We start from the raw sequence: 11,241 nt of genomic DNA on the forward strand, positions 1-11,241 counted from the left end.
CAAGAAAGGGGAGTCAAGTCGGTGCCGAAACCTGGCAATCAAAAACCGACACGGAGTGCTGGTATTGTGGCAAGAAATGACATAGAGAAAGTGACTGCTAGAAGAAGCACGCCGATTCGGATAAATTTGGATCCGGCAAGAACTGACAAGGAACCGACAAAGCTCGCACTACGTAGAAGGACCAGAACGATCTAGAACTGGGAAGACCGGTAAAGGGCCAACCTTCGTGATGAAGCACAAGGCAAACTCAATGAAGAAAACCACTTCCGGATCGGAGGAAGTGTGGTATGTTGATTCCGGAGCGTCAAACCACATGAAGAGCCAAGAAGAGTGGTTCTCAGTTTTGGAGAAACTAGAACAACCGGGAGTTGCCGAAACCGGAGACGACACTCCTCACCCGATTGTGCATGTCGGAGAAGTCCCTTTAAGCCATGTCGGACAAAGGGGGAAGCTGATGAATGTTCTACATGTCTCAACAATCACCAAGAACCTTGTGTCGGTCGGATAAATCGTCGACCAGGGAATGCAGGTGCGGTTTACACACCTCGGGTGCTTCATCGAGGAACAAGGCAGGATAATTGTGCAAGGGCATAGAGACGAGAGGATGTTCATCCTCGACACCAACGACGTCAGCACCACCTTGTTTGCCAAAGGACAGAAGATTGAATCAGACATTGATCTCTGGCACAAGCAGATCAGCCACGTCAACTACCAGAGGCTTTAGGACCTGCAATCAAAACAAGTTGTTTTCGGTTTGCCAAAATTTAGCTACCGGAAGGCCCAAATTTGTGAAGCCTTCCAACTCGGGAAGCAACACTGGCTTCCATTCCCCACCGAAAGAAATCGGATCCATAACAAGCTCGACCTACTCCATTCAAATGTGTGGGAACCGACACAGAACGTTAGTCTTGGTGGGAGTCAGTGTTTTCTCTCCTTCATCAACGACTACAACCTACACACATGGATTTACCTCATTAAGAGGAAAAGTGAGTTCTTCGACTGTTTCCGGAACCTCCAAAGCCTGGTTGAAAGGGAAATAGAAAGAAAGATTGAGTGCCTGCGATCGGATGGCGGAAAAGAATTTTTTTCCGTCCAATTCAACAGTTATCTGCAACAAAAAGGAATTCGGAGAGAATTCAGCTGCCGATACACACTGGAACAAATCGGTGTGGCCGAAAGAAAGAACTAGTCGATTGTTGACACGGCAAGGGCAATGCTGGAGGAGAAGAGCATGCCCAAATTCTGTTGGGCTGAGGCGGTTCGAATGGTTGTCTATATCCAAAACAGGATTGGGGACAAGGTGTCAGCACATGAGTTGTATTTCAAGCGGAAGCCGAATTTGAGACACCTTCGGATATTCGGTAGCATAGCATATGTGCATTGTACCGGATGAGAAGCGGAGGAAGCTGGATCCGAAATCGAAGAAGTGCATACTCATCGGCTACTCGCATGAACAGAAGGGGTATAAGTGTTATAACCCCTGGACTAAACAAGTCTGAGTAAATCGAGATGTCGAGTTTGATGAGTCAGCATCATGGTATTCCCTACCGACTCTAACTCCCACCAAAGACCCGATTCCGGAGGATGAGGCTAGTGAACCCGGAGAGGTTTAGGTAGAAGATGAAGAATTTGGTACTCTAGAAGAGAGTCCGATCTCATTCCGGCTAAGTGGGCCGAATCAACGGCTGGGTCGAAATGACCAGTCGGATGAAGAACCGGCGAGTAGTGGAGACTCTATTGTGCTCTCCCCGCGCAAGGAATAGAGGAGACGGTTCATGCGCAAAGAAAAAGGGAAGAAGAAGATGCCAAAATACGACACTGACAGTGAAGGGTCATATCAGAGTGAATCTGATACTGGAAAGGAAGAAGGTGGATCTTTAGAAAGGAAGTCTAAACCGGACACAAAGGGCCTCAAACCGGGTAATGACAAGCTACGTTGGTCAACCCGCTAGAAGAACCCCGTAAAGAGATACAGATACAATGAGTACATGGCCAAAGAGATACAGATACAAATACAGATACAAAGAGATACAGATACAGATACAGATACTTTGGTCACTATGCATACATGACCAAAGTGGCGGAAGTGCGTGAGCGGGAGAGTTACGCAGAAACAGCGGAAGACACAAATTGGCGTGCTGCTATAGAGGAAGAAATGCGGCCACTTGATGCCAACGACACTTGGGACCTAGTTGACCCTCCCCGACAATGTAAACCGATCGGTTGTAAGTGGCTATACATGGTGAAATACAACATTGATGGTTCGATCAACCAGTACAAGGCCTGATTAGTGGCGAAGGGATACACACAGACCCCCGAAATTGACTACGACGAGACCTTCGCTCTGGTCGTGAAGATGACGACGGTTCGTGTGGTGATGGTGGTTGTTGCGGCCACGGGATGACATCTTCACCAAATGGATTTGAAGAATGTGTTTCTTCAGGGTGACCTTGAAGAACAAGTCTATATGATCCAACCCCCTGATTTCCAATCGGAGATGAACAAGTCGGCAATTTGCTGACTCAAGAAGTCACTTTACGATCTGAAGCAAGCCCCTCGAGCTTGGAATGAGAAAATCATGCACCGGTTGCGTCAGATGGGGTTTGTGGCCTCAAAGTTGGACTCTTCACTGTTCATCCGGAAAGGTTCAGACGGTCCGGTTTGTATCCTACTCTATTTGGATGATTTAGTCATCACCGGACCCGAACTCGATGAAATTGGCCAACTGAAGTCCTAGTTGTCGGACACATTCGAAATGAAGGACATGGGGGACCTTCATTATTTTCTTAGGATCGAGGTGATCTGGACTCCCGATGACATATTGCTCACAATGCCATTATGTGTTGAATATGTTGTACAAGTTTGGCATGACGAAATGTTGACCGATCTCCACATCTCTGGACCGGAACTTGAAGCTACATCCTGACTCCGGATCGGCCTGCAATGAGAAACGGTTTCGACAAATTGTCGAAAGCCTCATATACTTGACAATCACCCGACCCGACATTAGCTATTCGGTCGGTGTGATTAGCCAGTTCATGCAGAAACCGACCGTGGAGCATCTTCAGTGCGCTCACCGGATACTTCGGTATGTTAACGGCACTAAAGATAAGGGGTTGTTATACCGACACGGTGTCATGACGTGGCTCGCCTAGAAGCGTAGCGTTGCGCACACAAAGGATAACGTGAAAGTGAGGAAGGAATCACTGGGATTATGGACGGAAGAGACGAAAGAGTAGAGATGGAGTGAATGGAGATCAATAAGATATGACAAAATAGGATTTTTAAGGAATATAAGATAAGACAAGATAAGATATAAAATAATATATGAGAAAGTGTATGAAATTTATAATCATTTTCATGAAAGAGTTACAAAATGATTGTACACGTCGTTGATCCTCCAAACTTTGTCTTGCAAGGTAATCGCTCTTCTCTTTCTTGATCGTAGACCACTACAATCTTCACTTCAATATTTTGATGAAGATAAGGCTCGAACCGCCTCCCTCTTGTTGAGAGTTGACCACCACGACCGCCAAGCTAGAGCTCCACCTTTTTCTTGACTTCTTCCTTTCTTTCTCTATTTTATGATATCTCTTATGTAATATATATTTGATTGATATCTCATACACATCTCCCTTTGATCTCCTCTTTCACCCTTTAAATAGGTGCCCCCATGCATATGATGCATTGGAGGGTACAAGACATGCATGTGATGCATGATCGCCATTTGGCGTTCATGCATTACATGTGATGCATGATAAACATCTCGCTCATTTGAGCTTTTATGTATGAAACAATATATGCAATAACAATAAACATGAAAATATAATTTTAAAGAGAAAGGACCTAGCCTAATGGTAGGTGTGTTGACTTTGGTGTATGAGGTTGTGGGTTTGAGTCTCAAAATACTATTGAATACAACATACAACTTTAATTTTATATCATGAAGCAAATCCTTTATGTAATATATAGTATATATAAAGTATGTTTTATTTTATATATATTACTAGTATAGAGTAAATGGTAAGATTTGAGAGTCATGGGGTGGGGTTATTGGTTCAAGTCCTCTCTTGTTCGTGTAATATAATATATTTATCTATATATATATATTAGTTTTCTTTACATATATATCTAATATTATCATGTGTTGTTAATATTATCTTTATATATAAAACATTATCAAATGTTATTTTAGTTACGTATTTATCTTATTGTAGACTTTTAATGTGAAGCTTTCGTACTTCACGACAACGGTATAGCTGGGAAGCTTGTTGGATACACCGATGCCGACTGGGCTAGTGATGCATCGGATCGCCGATCCACCTCCGGTTACATGTTTTCTCTTGGTAGCACGACTATTGCGTGGAGCAGCAAAAAGCAGCCAACATTGGCTCTGTCGAGCACTGAGGCTAAATACCGGGGCGTTACCATTGCCACCTGTGAAGCCATCTAGCTTCGGCGACTGTTGCGAGACCTCCAAATCGAGGTGCTGACCCCGATCCTGATCTACTGCAACAACGTAAGCAGCATATAGCTCGCCAAGAACCCCGTATCCATGCTCAGACAAAGCACATAGAAATGCACTATCACTTTGTGCATGAGCGGGTCTTGAATGGTGAAGTTGAACTTCGATATGTTCACATGGATCGGCAAGTTGCCGACATCTTCACCAAGCCACTCGGGTGGGACAAGTTGCAGCACTATTCGGAGATGCTTGGCCTACAAAATCTCGATGTCCCACACTTGAGCGGGAGAACAGGAATGGGAATGGATGGCACCGGACAAGGAGCTGGAGAGGAAGAAAGAACCAAGGGTGGAGATGAGAAGAAAAAGGAAGCCAAACCGACTGAAGGAGTCGGCACATCCGAACAAGTCGGAGCAAGCGGCAGCAGCGGCAAAGTCAAGAAGGACAAAGCCGACCGAAAGAAGGCCAAGACCCGGACGTGGTCCGATGTGGTGAAGGGCCTGAAAACAGAAAATGAATCAGAGGTAACCGATTCGGACAAGAGCTTGAACAAATCGGAGGAAGCCGATTCGGTTCAACAATTTGATTCGAAGGAGTTGGATCAACTAAAGGCCAAGCGGATGAGAAGGCAGTGGAAGTCGTCACCGACACAGGGGAACCGACGTGTTGACAAGCGCCGGAGTCGTAGCAGCGAAGGAGCTGAGATGGGCCTACTGATCAGACAAGCTGACCAAGGAGGTCAAGGTGCACAAAATTGGACGGGTCGCGGGAAACGGAAACAGACCAAATGAGGAGCATGAGCAAGGCGAGAGGACGCCAGAAGGAGCCAAAAAGGACCGGCTACTGCAGACACTGACACCACAATCCGACCTTAAGTTGAGCTTGAGGGGGAGTGTTGAGCGGGCAAGCTCAACCATATCCGGATCGGCTATATAAGCCTCAGCCAGATCGGTGAGCTAGATCGGGGAGACGGATCGGAGAGCCGTATTCTAATGTGAAGCGAAAGTCTAGTAGTAGCCTATACTTCTAGACTACTAGGTAGTTAGAGTCCTCGTAGTTAGTGTCAGCCGCTTGTATGAGCATTGAAGTACATAGTACTTCTGTCAGTGCTTTTGAAGACTTGTATAAATAGTGTTGTTAAGCACGTTGTATATATACAGAATATTATTTTTCGAATATAGTTTTACGTTCTACTCTCTTTGTCTCTCCGGTGTATGCTAAGTACTCTCAGGTTTCCATTGAACATGTGTTTTATTCTCTGTTGTTACCCGGCTAAACCAGTTTTGTCAAAGCTTCCGCACATACAAACAACCAAATCAACACCATAGGTAATCGTAAACGGACTTGGCGGTAGACATGACCGTGTTATCGCGTAGTGCCTTTGCTTAGGCCCATTTCGTGCAATAGTCTGTTGCCATGATGATGTATTTGTTGCCGGTTCGGGCCGTGGCCGGTTTGAATGGGCCAACAAAATCCAAACCCCACTTCTGGAAAGGCTCTAATGGGAGAACTAGTTGGTGGGGCATACGGGCTTGTTCGGTGGGTTGGCCCATGTGCTGACTGTTGGGAAATCGGTCCCTCCGTATGGGATTCGGTTATGAATGAAGAGGACCTGGTGAGAACCGGAAGAGAATACATATTTGTAAATATGTTTTGAGTAAGCCTATTGAGGTTGTATTTGTAAATAGCCCTAAGTTCATAGTATAAATATGACTTAGGGAAGTCTCTCTGTATGTGTTATGTAGTTCTTATATTGTTGTATACAGGGAGAGAGAGATACAGAGTGATCCTCTGTTGTAACCGCTCGTTGGCGAAGATATAGAGCTCGAGGTCATTGCTTCCGAGTCTCTGTTTGTACCTTTCCTATATAGTGATAGTTTGGAGTCTGTGGGATCCCGTGGTTTTTCCCTATTAGGGTTTTCCACGTAAACACTCTGTGTATCCTCTATCATTTTTGTGTGTGTAAGTGCGCTCATTCCCTACTTCCCATTTCTGTGTTTGATTTCCATCCAAGTGATTCAACACTCGGTTGTGGCTGAGAAATATTCCGCGTTATTCTTCACAAACTGGTATCAAAGCGAACAACACATGAAATGGAAGAATCGTTCAGCAGCATGTTCAAGCTCACCGGCTCCAACTACTTAGTGTGGAAGTCGAAGATGAGGGATATGCTGGTGGTTAAAGATCTTTGGTTGCCGGTACAGTTTGAGGACAAGAGACTAGATAAGATCGATGCCATAGTGTAGGAGGTGATGCACATGAAGAAGACGGCATACATCCGGTGCTTTATCGACATGAGCCTATGCAACAACTTCAATGAAGAGAGCAAGGCTCATGAACTCTAGGAGAAGATCGGCATCATGTTCCAGAACAAGAATGTCGTTAATTGGGTTTCCGTATTCCGGAAACTAGTGAGGCTTCGGTACCAGGATGGCTCTAGTATGGTGGAGCACATGAATCCTTCCAAGGGCTGATACATCAAGCAACCTCATTGGAAGTACCTCTCGCCGATGAGGTACTCGCATTGCTCCTCCTCGGTACCCTCCAAGATAGCTGGGAGACATTAGTTGTCACGTTGGGCAACGCCGGGCCAGAAGGAAAACAGTTGTCCCTAGCAAGTGTAAAATCAAGCTTGCTAGATGAAGAAGCTTGCCGGAAGGACCGGGAGTCTGGAACCGATCAGAAGGCCTTGGTCACGGAAGATGACCACAACCGGTGAAGAGACCGGTATCGGAGTCCCCAAAACCGAGACAAATCGGGGACAAGGTCGAAGTCAAGGGGGAGGCTCACGTGCTTCAATTGCGGGAAGTTGGGACACTTCCAGAAGAACTGTCGGCATTTCTAGAAAGAGAAAGAGACTAGCACTACCAATTCGAAGAAGAGTTCGGACCGAAACAGTTTGGAATGAAGAGGCCCGAATCAGAAGGGAATGTCGGCAATCGCGACAAGTGAAGAAGAACTTATGCTCATTACTGAAGAGAATAAGTTAAACCTTACCGGCGACGAGACAATGTGGGTTGTCGATTCCGGAGCGTCGTTCCAACTTGACACCAGACCGGAGATGCTTCTCATCCTACACAGCCGGAGATCATGGTTGTGTCTGGATGGGGAATGAAGGTACATGTCAAATTATCGGCATAGGAGATGTGTTGTTGACGACATCAACCGGATGCAAGTTGTTGTTGAAGGATGTTTGACACATTCTGAAGGTTCAACTAAACCTGATATCCACTGGTCGGCTAGATGATGAAGGCTACACGGGTAGCATCCAGAATGAAGTTATGAAGTTCAGCAAAGGGAGCCTAATAGTGGCTCGAGCCCAGAAGGTCAACACGCTATACTTGATGAATGCCCGGACATGCTGGGAAGAAGTAAACATAGCATCCGACACTGCCGGTAAGCGGATGACACTCGACAAACCGGCTGGATACAGACAAGAAACCAAACAAACCGAAGAAGGAGGAGAAGAAGAAGAAGACACCAGATATGGACAAGATCCCAAATCGGATTCGGATGAGGAACAAATGGAGGAACCGGTAGTCAGAAACCAAGGACGGAGATATATTCTCCGAGAGAAAAGAGCCCCCCGGAGATTTCTGGATGCAGAGCATGTGTTGCTAACCGATGAGGGGGAGCAGAAAAGCTTAGAAGTAGCAAAGAGAGACACCCACAACCGCAAGTGGTTGAGTGCCATGCAGGATGAGATGGATTCCCTGCATGAGAACCACACGTATGAACTGTTGAGCGGCAAGCTCAACCGGAGCCGGATCGGCTGAATAAGCCGGAGCCGGTAAGCGAGACGGATCGGGCGAAACGGATCGGTATGACGTTGAGCAACCGAACCGGCAAGCAGTGGAGGCCGGGTACAATCCGTAACTGGAAGTCCAATCGGAAGCCTAGTATAGGATAGACTACTAGGTAGCTATAGTCTCGTAGTAAGTGTCAGATGCTCGTGTGAGCATTGAAGTACATGGTACTTCTGTCAGTCCCAAGAGGACTTGTATAAATAGTGCTACTTAGCACAGTGTGTATACAAGGTCTTGATATAATTTTGAAATTGTGTTCTGCTCTCTCTCTCTCTCTCTCTCTCTCTCTCTCTCTCTCTCTCTCTCTCTCTCTCTGTGTGTTGTTCTCTGTTTTACGCTTCCCTAAACACTTACGTTTTCATGGTATCAGAGCGCGAGGGTTGAGAACCTCTGCTGCAAACATTTACTCTTGAGAAGAAAACCCTAACAGGTCGAAAACAGACACAGTAGAAGACATGGATAGAGGCATGGCTACGTCGCTCCCGGTGGACAAGCTCGACAGGAGCAACTACGCAACCTGGTCTTACAAGATGCACCAGTACCTGCTTGGACATGGGTACTGGAGTTATGTCGAAGGAGCGAATGATGCGGCGCCCGACTCGGCACACAAGGACTTCCTGGTATGGGAACAAGCAGCAAGCAGGGTGATGTACTGCTTCGCGTCCAGTGTCGGCGATCAGCTGCTCAGCCACATCTGTGACGCCAAGACACCGAAGGATGCTTGGGGGAACCTGAAAAAGGTTTTCTCCACAAGCACCAGTGCTCGGAAGCGGCAACTCAGACAGAAGTTGAACAGTGTTCGACAGAAGAACATGTTCATGGCAGACTACACGGGTCGGATAAAGGAGATCTGCGACTCGCTCGCCTCTATCAATGTTACCGTAGAGGAAGACGAGATGGTGCAGGTATGTCTCGGAGGCCTGGCGTCCAAGTTCGGAGCGTTCCGGACTGCGGTGTGTACAAGGGAGAATACCCCCTCATTCTTCGACTTACAGTCGATGCTCCTTGTAGAGGAGAACCACGCCGGTGCATCTACCCGTGCATCCCCGGACAGCCGAATGTTGTACACGGGAACGGATCGGCTCCATGGGCGTGGTGGAAGAGGTGGGTCGGCACGCAATGGAGGCGGCCGGCAAGAGCAGGAACGGAGGCACTATGAGCGTGCCGACAGCAGTTCCGGGACTTCCACAAGCAGGGGGAGTCAAGGCGGTGCCGGAGGCCGGCAAGACAAATCCGCTACGGAATGCTGGTACTGTGGCAAAAAAGGCCACAGGGAAAGCGAGTGCTGGAAAAAGCGTGCCGATTCGGACAAATCCGGATACGGCAAGACCGGTAAGGATGGCCGGCAAAACTCGCACTACGCAAACGGATCAGGAGGATCCGGAACCGGAAAGGCCGGTAAGGGGCCAGCCTTGGTGATGAATCACAAGGCAAACTCAATGAAGAAGACCACTTCCAAAACGGAGGAAGTGTGGTATGTTGATTCCGGCGCGTCGAACCACATGACGAGGCACAAAGAGTGGTTCTCCTTTCTGGAGAAACCGGATCAACCAGGAGTAGTCGAAACCGGAGACGACACTCCTCACCCAATCGTGCACGTCGGAGAAGTCCCTCTAAGCCACGTCAGACAGAAAGGGAAGCTGATGAACGTATTACACGTTCCGACAATCACGAAGAACCTGGTGTCCATCGGTCAGATTGTCGACCAGGGGATGCAGGTGCGGTTTACGCACCTCGGGTGCTTCATTGAGGATGAGGGCAAAGTCATTGCGCAAGGGCGCAGAGACGGGAGGATGTTTATCCTCAACACCAATGACTTTGGCACCGCTCTGTTCGCGAAACGACAGAAGGTCGAGTCGGACATTGACCTGTGGCACAAGCGGATAGGCCACGTCAACTACCGGAGGCTTCAAGACCTGCAAACAAAACAAGTCGTTTTTGGTTTGCCGAAGTTCAGCGGCCGGAGAGCCGACATTTGTGAAGCCTGCCAACTTGGGAAGCAACACCGGCTTCCATTCCCGGAGCCGTAACAAGCTCGATCTCATCCATTCGGATGTGTGGGGACCGGCACAAAGTGTAAGCCTTGGCGGGAGCCGATACTTCGTCTCCTTCATCGACGACTATACTCGACATACTTGGATCTACCTCATTGAGCGGAAGAGCGAAGTCTTCGACTGTTTCCAGAGCCTTCAGAAGATGGTGGAACGGGAATCGGAGAGGAAGATCAAATGCCTTCGGTCAGATGGCGGAAAGGAATATTTTTCCGGCCAATTCACTAGTTATCTGCAGCAGAAGGGAATTCGGCGAGAGTTCAGCTGCAGATACACACCGGAGCAAAACGGTGTGACTGAAAGGAAGAACCGGACACTCGTCGAAGCGGCAAGGGCAATGCTGGAGGAGAAGAGCATGCCCCGGTTCTACTGGGCGGAGGCGGTCCGGACGGCCGTCTACATACAAAACCGCATTGGTGACAAGATGTCAGCTCATGAGCTGTATTTCGGGCGCAAGCCGAACTTAAGACACCTTCGGATATTCGGCAGCATAGCGTATGTGCATGTGCCAGATCAGAAGCGGAGAAAGTTGGATGCAAAATCGGAAAAATGCATCCTAGTCGGCTATGCTCAAGAGCAAAAGGGGTATAAGTGCTTTAACCCCCGAACAAAGGAAGTCCGAGTTAGCCGGGATGTCGAGTTCGATGAATCGGCATCCTGGTACTCCGTACCGACTCCGACTTCCGATCCCGACCCAATGCCGGAAGATCAGGCCAGTGAGCCGGAATCAGCCCTGGCAGAGGATGATGAAGTCGGGACTCAAGATGAGAGTCCGGAATCGTTACGGTTGAGTGGACCGAACGAGCGACTGAGTCGGTTGGACCAGTCGGATGAAGAGACGGCAAGTGGTGGAGACTCTGGCGTGCTCTCCCCGCGCAAGGAACCGAGGAAACAGTTCACGCGCAAAGAGAAGGGGAAG

This window comes from Azolla caroliniana, unplaced genomic scaffold (assembly GCF_043228905.1).
Source record: "Azolla caroliniana isolate FFs.n. ecotype wild unplaced genomic scaffold, voAzoCaro1.0.p SCAF_15, whole genome shotgun sequence".
Taxonomy (NCBI): Eukaryota; Viridiplantae; Streptophyta; class Polypodiopsida; order Salviniales; family Salviniaceae; genus Azolla; species Azolla caroliniana.